Source organism: Phoenix dactylifera, chromosome 14, assembly GCF_051530095.1.
Source record: "Phoenix dactylifera cultivar Ajwa chromosome 14, Ajwa_hap1_PhDact_Kaust_v1.1, whole genome shotgun sequence".
NCBI classification, from domain to species: Eukaryota; Viridiplantae; Streptophyta; class Magnoliopsida; order Arecales; family Arecaceae; genus Phoenix; species Phoenix dactylifera.
In genome coordinates, this window is record NC_143203.1 from 28708504 (window position 1) to 28716483 (window position 7980).

Genomic DNA, 7980 nt, shown 5'->3' on the forward strand with positions numbered 1-7980 from the left:
CAAACTCCAAAGGCATCTAAGCGGCCGGAACTTGGAGAAATTCTTGACTTGCGGACGTGTTTTGTTTTGGAAACACTCTAGAGATGGCTTTTGAATAAACTGGAGCAATACCTTTGATGGTATAAGCAGACCAAAAAAAGCACCAGTCTTTCAAACTCCATACGCTTCACTCTTGGCTTGGCAGTTAAATCTCTGCGAGCTTGAGACTGTCTAAACAATGTCTTTTCTGTGTATGGTTGCTTTTGTTTATTCCTTCACGAAGTTTGTCGCGACTGAGTTGGTTGCTTTAAGTAAATCTTAATTTAGTCGAACCTTGCGGGGAACGTTACAGATACTTGTGTTTGGGATTAACAGCTGTTCCGAATGTAACAAATGGCCTACAAAGCGGGGGACCTTTCTTTTCCAAAGGCCTTTTGGGCCGTCAGACAAGTGAGACTGTGCAAGTTGCCAATCATCGTACTCCTCGCCTGTTGTTGCTTAATTAAAGAATAAAATGCTATTAAGAAAAAAATAGCGCGAGAGTGAAACTAGTGGAACGAAAATGTACTCATCTTTGTATCAGTTCGTTTATCGGGCCAGATTGTCCCGAGAGTGACTTCTTGTATCACAGTATCAGATATAGGATGTTGATGGTAGGTCTATTGTCATCCTTTTGAGACCCATGGATTTCATCTGTTTCTCTAGCGAGGATGCCAACAACCATTGATGCAGTTGGCTTGGAAAATATGAGGGTCAACAATCTTTTCACGGATGGAGGTAAAAAATGGAATTATGATTTTGTCATCCAATTGTCTGGGGAGGACTGGACCAGAAGAAGAATTCTCTCCATGATGATTCGTTCGTATCTTTAGTTGTCCACACATGTTCGTATCTTTAGTATACCCCAAGGTCAGCTCAAAGGACTTGTATAAGCTGCTGTGGCCAGATATTCAAATGGTTGGTTAGGGGCACCCAAGAGTTGCTCGTATGCCGTGGAAAGTAAGTAGCTTGGGACCGCCTTCCGTGCTGGCAGGAGCTTACGTTGCAGGGGGGATGCATATCTCGCCGCATTGCTAGTGCTGCCCAAGGTTGGACGAGACCACCTTTTGATTTTTTCAAGATAAACTTCTGACGGCAGTGTTAGCAGGATTGGAGGCAACAGAGGTGCAGAGTTTGTCATCAGAGATCAGAAAGCCCGAATGGTGGTGGCTGGGGGCAGGGGCGGCCCAATACATCTAGAGGCCTAAGGCGAATTTAGTAAATGGGGCCTTTTTTTAATAATAAATTTTTTTAATAAATATAAAATACTTAAAAAAATGTTATGGACATAGATTGCTGTCAAGTATACTATTTCAACAAAGATGCATGAATCTTATAAAGGTAGACAAAAAGCCTCTTCAGTTTAATATAATTCTTGAATAAAAATATTAAAAAAAATATTTTAAAAAAAAGGCCTATGGAACTGTTCTTGGCAATACTATTTACCATGTGAAGCGAGAGCAAGGAAAAGGCCATCCCACGGCGCTTCACGGTCAAAGAGTTTGTCCGGAACCTCTCTAGAAAGTAGGGTCATTATGGGAAATTCATTCCATCTAATCAATAAAAGTCCCATCCTACCATCTCCCCTTCAAGTGAGTACCCAAGCAGCCACTGCAACATCACGGCACAGCAGCCATTCAACCCCCCCTCCCTCCTTCTCTTTCTCTACCCTCCTTTTCTTTTGCTAAAGACCATCTCCCCCTTCAAGTGAGCACCAAAGCTGCAACTGCAACATCACGGCACAGCAGCCATTCAACCCTCTCCCTCCTCTTCTCTCTCTACCACCCAAGAGGGGAGAAGAAACTGAGAGGAGAAAATTAAAAGAATCTCCACCCTCCAAGAAGTCCATCTCCAATCCCCCTATCTTTCTTCCTGATGGTCCGGCTGGATCAGGATTCAGGAGTAATGACTTGTGAGGGAAGGAAAACCAAGACCAAAACCAAAAAAGAGAAGGGATGAAAGATAAGAGTGGCTTCAGGCGTGTATCAAGCCAACCAAATCCCTCCTCTCTCTCTCTCTCTCTCTCCACCCAAAACAAAACTACTGTCCCCAACTTCCCCAATTGCCCCTCTGCAGGCCAGGAAACCCTCCACCTCCCTTCCATCGGGGGAAGACTCGTAGCCAGCTTCTGCTCCCGGAGGCCTTCCATTGGCCCGGGGCCTTAGGCGACCGCCTCGGTCGCCTAGGGCTCGGGCTGGCCCTGGCTGGGGGGTGTCGGATCTTCGAGCAGACGGTGATCGGGGTGAAGACTAGAGCAGCGTGGGAGGATGTCTCCTGCGTGAGGCGTGCGTTAAAGACGAATCACATTATCCTTGAGGAGGACTTGGCCACGGTGATCGACTGGATCCGGACAGTGATGCCGGCGGGCTGCGTTTGATTCATGACATCCGTCAACTTTTGGACGAGTGTTCCTCCCACCGGACCACTCATGCCTATAGGGAGGCTAACAGTGCGGCTGACTGGGTGGCATCCTTCGTAGCTCATCACTCCGAGGGGTTTCACTTGGGACAACCTATTCTTGGTTCCATCATCTTTGTATTCTCTTGTCCTTTGTGATCTTATGGGCTGCATCTATATCCGCTGTGTGTGAACCACCGCTATACCAAAGAAAAAGAAAAAGAGGTTGGGTGACACCGCTGACCATATTCTTCTCCAGTGCCCCCAGGCTCAGTTGGTGTGACAGGCTGCTTTATACCATGGGATCACTATTGAGCCCCAACAATCCTTGGATGCTCTGCTTGGTTAGTTTAGTTATAAGAGGAATCACATGGCGGTAAGGAAGTTTGTAAGATGATTATTGTTGTTGGAAATTAGACCGGGGGGAACCACTTGGCTGAGAAGGAGGAGCTCCGGCAAGAGTGGCGAGTGGCGGTCCGTCGGCGGGCTGCGTCCTTCGAGGAGACCTGCAAAAAGCCGGTGGTCGGGGTTTCCGGCGCCGGCCCTCCGATGCTTGAGTCAGAGGGGGGCTTAATTTTGGAGAAGGAGATGAACTATATGTAGAAGTCCGAAACCCCCTTTTTAGAGGGAGAAGCTCCCCTTTTTATAGGAGGAGTGCCAGGTTACCTGAAATGTGACTGAGCGAATTAATGAATTATCGTCTGATTGGGCGTGGTTGTGCGCATTAATGAGCTGGCATGGGCAGCTGAACAAGACGGAGTGGCGCATTAATGAGTTGTCGTGGATGACTGGACGAGATTGAGTGAGTCAACGAGTTGTTGTGGATGGCCTGAGACTTTGGGTTGGCTAGAGGTCCGTGGAGATCGTGCGCATTTAATTGTTGACAGTCGTTGCAGGATATGGTCTCTGGTTGATATGCCGTGGTGTAGCCGGCAAGCAAAGCATGGTGCGGTGAGACTGCTGCAGGGCGTGGCCGCAGCATGTGGATGACGAGCTCGGCCTTCTGGCCTCGGCCTGCATGAGCTCGGTCTGCATGAGCTCGATCTTCTGGGCTCGGCCTGCATGAGCTTGGCCTGCATGAGCTCGGCCTGCATGAGCTCGGTCTGCATAAACTTGGCCTGCATGAGCTCGGTCTTCTAAGCTCGGTCTGCATAAGCTCGGCCTGCATGAGCTCGGTCTGCATGAGCTCGGCTTGCTGAGCTCGGTCTACATGAGCTCGGCTCGGCCTGCATGAGCTCGGTCATCTGAGCTCGACTGCATGAGCTCGGCCTGCAGGAGCTCGGCCTTCTGAGCTTGGTATGCATGAACTCGGCTCGGCCTGCAGGAGCTCGGTCATCTGAGCTTGACTGCATGAGCTCGGCCTTCTGAGCTCGGTCTGCATGAGCTCGGCCCACATGAGGTCAAGCTTGCTATCGGATTTGGGTGCTTTAATTGTACTTGTGGGGTGGTCCATTTTTTCCCCCAACACTACCCCCCGACTTCCGAGTTCAAGCTGCTTTTTGGCTCGGACGAAGAAAGTAGTCCAGTCGTCGATTGTCCTGTAATATAGCCAAATGTCTATGGAGATGTATGTACTAAGTAGGGTGTATCTCTCGTGCAGTCAGAGCTAACGACCTTAAGCCGAGCTGTCCAAGCCGAACTTAGCGACTTTGCTCTGAGATCGACTTCAGCAGCCTTCTTTGGCTTATGGTCGACTCAGCAGGGTGCCCCCACTTAGATCGGGGCGTGTTGTCCTAGGAGGCGTCGAATGGCGTTGAAGGACGTCGAATGACGTTGAATGGTGTCGAAATGGCGTCGGATGTCGTCGAAGTGGCGTCGAATGTCGTCGAATGGCGTCGAATGTCGTCGAATGGCGTCGAAATATCGTTGAATGTTGTCGAAGTGTCGTCGAATGTCATCGAATGTCTTTACGAGGTTGAGGGAGCTTGGGCTCGCTGTCGACTCAGCAGGGCATCCCGACCTTAGTCGGCGGATCATGCACGAGGTCGAGGGAGCTTGGGCTCGCTGTCGACTCTGCGATGCTTCCCGATGTCGAGGGAGCTTGGGCTCATTGTCGACTCAGCGGGGCATCCCGACCTTAGTCGGGGGATCATGCGCGAGGTCGAGGGAGCTTGGGCTCGCTGTCGACCCCGCGATGCTTCCCGAGGTCGAGGAAGCTTGGGCTCACTGTCGACTCAGCAGGGCATCCCGACCTTATCGGGATTTTTGATGGAGATGGAGACCGAAGATGGCCTTGTTCGTTGGCGATCGTGCACCCCCACCTGGAGTGGGGCGACGTTGGAGATAGAAATACCCGTAAGTCGTCTTTTGCATTCTCCGACCTGAAGATAGGTAAAATATTGAAATTATTTAAAGCCAAAGTGGCATCCTATACCTTTTGGAGATATTTTAATGGCTCCCGAGCTTCGAAGTCCCTCAGGACTTGGCTCAGCACCGGCCTTCTGAGGAAGGCGTTCTGAGCTCGAGCTTCAGAGCTCGGCAGCCTTCTATGCTCGGCAGCCTTCTGAGCTCGGCCTTCTGTGCTCGGCGGCCTTCTGAGCTCGGCATTCTGAGCTCGGTCTTCTGAGCTCGACAGCCTTCTGAGCTCGGTCTTCTGAGCTCGGCGTCCTTTTGAGCTCGGCATTCTATGCTCGGCAGCCTTCTGAGCTCGGCAACCTTCTAAGCTCGGTAGCCTTCTATGCTCGGCAGCCTTCTGAGCTCGGCCTTCTGAGCTCATGCCTTCCGAGGTCATGCCTGCCGAAGTCGTCCTTCCAAGCTCGGTGGGAGCTTCGGTGATGGCGACGCTCTGTGGGAGAGCGACATCACGAGCGCCGTCCTAAGGACTTACACCGATGAGGAGGGAGTACATACTGGTCTCTTACTTGCTGCAGGCCTTGATGATCCGAACGAGGAAAGTGGGGACACGTAGTCTTCGTCCTGATCAGGGAACAATAGAGAAGAATTCGAAGGGCAATAGGATTTAATGGGACTGTACCCTTTGCCACAGAGGCTTACAATCTTATTTTAAAATTTCATAACTCTCCTTCTCCAGATCTCAGTTTTTATTTCTCTTCCCCTCCAACTCGTTGACGTGAGACTTGGGCTACTACTTCTCACTGGTTGCCCCCACGTCCTACGTTGTTGCAGCGGGAGCCATGCCTGATTCGATATGGCTCGGGAGGCGGCATAGGATGGGCCTCCACTTGTTGCAGGCGTTGGGCTGCAATGGCTAGCGCTTGGACTTGCTGCACCAGCACGTCGAACTGCTCTGGTTGGACTTATGGAGCTTGATCTGCCGGAGGTCTTAGTGGTAGATTCTGGACTGAGCGTCCGAGGCTTGGAGCATGATGCCGGGAGGTATCAGAGACTCCTCTGCTCCTTAGTTTCATGGCCATGACTCGGGCCCTTCCTCTAGCGCCAACTGTTGCTGGAAATTGGACTTGAGAGGGACCACTTGGCTGAGAAGGAGGAGCTCCGACAAGAGTGGCGAGTGGTGGTCCGTCGGCGGGCTGCGTCCTTCAGGGGGACCTGCAAAAAGCTGGTGGCCGGGGTTTCCGGCGCCGGCCCTCCGATGCTTAAGTCAGAGGGGGGCTTAATTTTGGAGAAGGAGATGGACTCTATGTAGAAGTTCGAAGCCCCCTTTTTAGAGGGAGAAGCTCCCCTTTTTATAGGAGGGGTGCCAGGTTACCTGAGATGTGACTGGGCGAATTAATGAATTACCGTCATGAGTGGGCGTGGTCGTGCGCATTAATGAGCTGGCATGGGTAGCTAAACAAGATGGAGTGGCACATTAATGAGTTGCCGTGGATGACTAGACGGAATTGAGTGAGTCAACGAGTTGTTGTGGATGCCCTAAGACTTTGGGTTGGCTGGAGGTCCGTGGAGATCGTGCGCATTTAATTGTTGACAGTCGTAGCAGGATATGGTCTCTGGTTGATATGTCGTGGCGTGGCCGGCAAGCAAAGCATGGTGCGGTGAGACTGCTGCAGGGCGTGGCCGCAGCATGTGGACGACGAGCTCGGCCTTCTGGCCTTGGCCTGCATGAGCTCGGTCTGCATGAGCTTAGTCTGCATGAGCTTGGCTTGCATGAGCTTGATCTTCTAGGCTCGGCCTGCATGAGTTCGGCCTGCGTGAGCTCGGCCTGCATGAGCTCGGTCTTCTGAGCTCGGTCTGCATGAGCTCGGCCTGCATGAACTCGGTCATCTGAGCTCGACTGCATGAGCTCGGTCTGCATGAGCTCGGCCTTCTGAGCTCAGCCTGCATGAGCTCGGCTCGGCCTGCATGAGCTCGGCTCGGCCTGTATGAGTTCGGTCATCTGAGCTCGACTGCATGAGCTCGGCCTGCATGAGCTCGGCCTTTTGAGCTCGGTCTGCATGAGCTCGGTCATCTGAGCTCGACTGCATGAGCTTGGCCTGCATGAGCTCGATCTTCTGGGCTCGGCTTGCATGAGCTCGGCCTGCATGAGCTCGGTCTTCTGGGCTCGGCTCGGCCTGCATGAGCTCGGTCTGTATGAGCTCGGTCGTCTGAGCTCGATCTGCATGAGCTCGGCCTTTTAAGCTCGGCCTGCATGAGCTTGGCTCGGCCTGCATGAGCTCGGTCATCTGAGCTCGACTGCATGAGCTCGGTCTGCATGAGCTCGACCTTCTGAGCTCAGCCTGCATGCGCTCGGCTCGGCCTGCATGAGCTCGGCTCGGCATGTATGAGTTCGGTCATCTGAGCTCGACTGCATGAGCTCGGCCTGCATGAGCTCGGTTATCTGAGCTCAGTCTGCATGAGCTCGGCCCATATGAGATCAAGCTTGCTGTCGGATTTGGGTGCTTTAATTGTACTTGTGGGGTGGTCCATTTTTCCCCCAACAATTATGACTTGCTATGTCATGCATCATATCTATAGGTTCAAGACCAGTTACGTCTTTGAAGGGATTGAGCAGGGTGCCGCCATGAGCGTTCTGATGGCTCAAGTTCGGGCAACCAATTATGTCCATGCTAATGCTGATCATTGGTCTTTAATAGATGAAGAAAACTAGGCCTCCCATATTGCAATTTCTCCTAGGGTGATGTATTTTACATAGGAGCCCCCACTTCTGGTTTTCTCAAGATCAATTTTGTTGGAAGTGTATTAGATAGTGGTGCAGCAGGAGCTTGCTGAGCTGAGGGAAGCTTGGGAAGGTGTAGTCTATGCGGTCACAATGCTTAAAGCTCCAGAGATTGTACTTGAGAAGGATTCAAGGACTGGGATCAGGTGGATCTCTGAGTCACCCTCCTCTACAGATGATTCACAATTCATGTTGGGAGATTTGAGGAAGCTGATATCCGTGTTACAGTCAGTCAGGATGGTTCATGTTTATAGAAAATCTAATAGTGCAGTAGATCGGATGGTCTCGTTTATGATGAACCATACTGGTATAGTGATATAGGATTTATCGTCATCACCGCCTCTCCTGCTCCGCGACATTATACTTTCCGATGCTAGTGACTGTGTTTATGTAAGGGTAATGTAATCGTGTTCCTTGGGAGAGAGGGGGAGGGGATACCTTTTACCATAGTTGTGTGATCCGTGGATGCCATGTTCCAGCTTTCATATTCG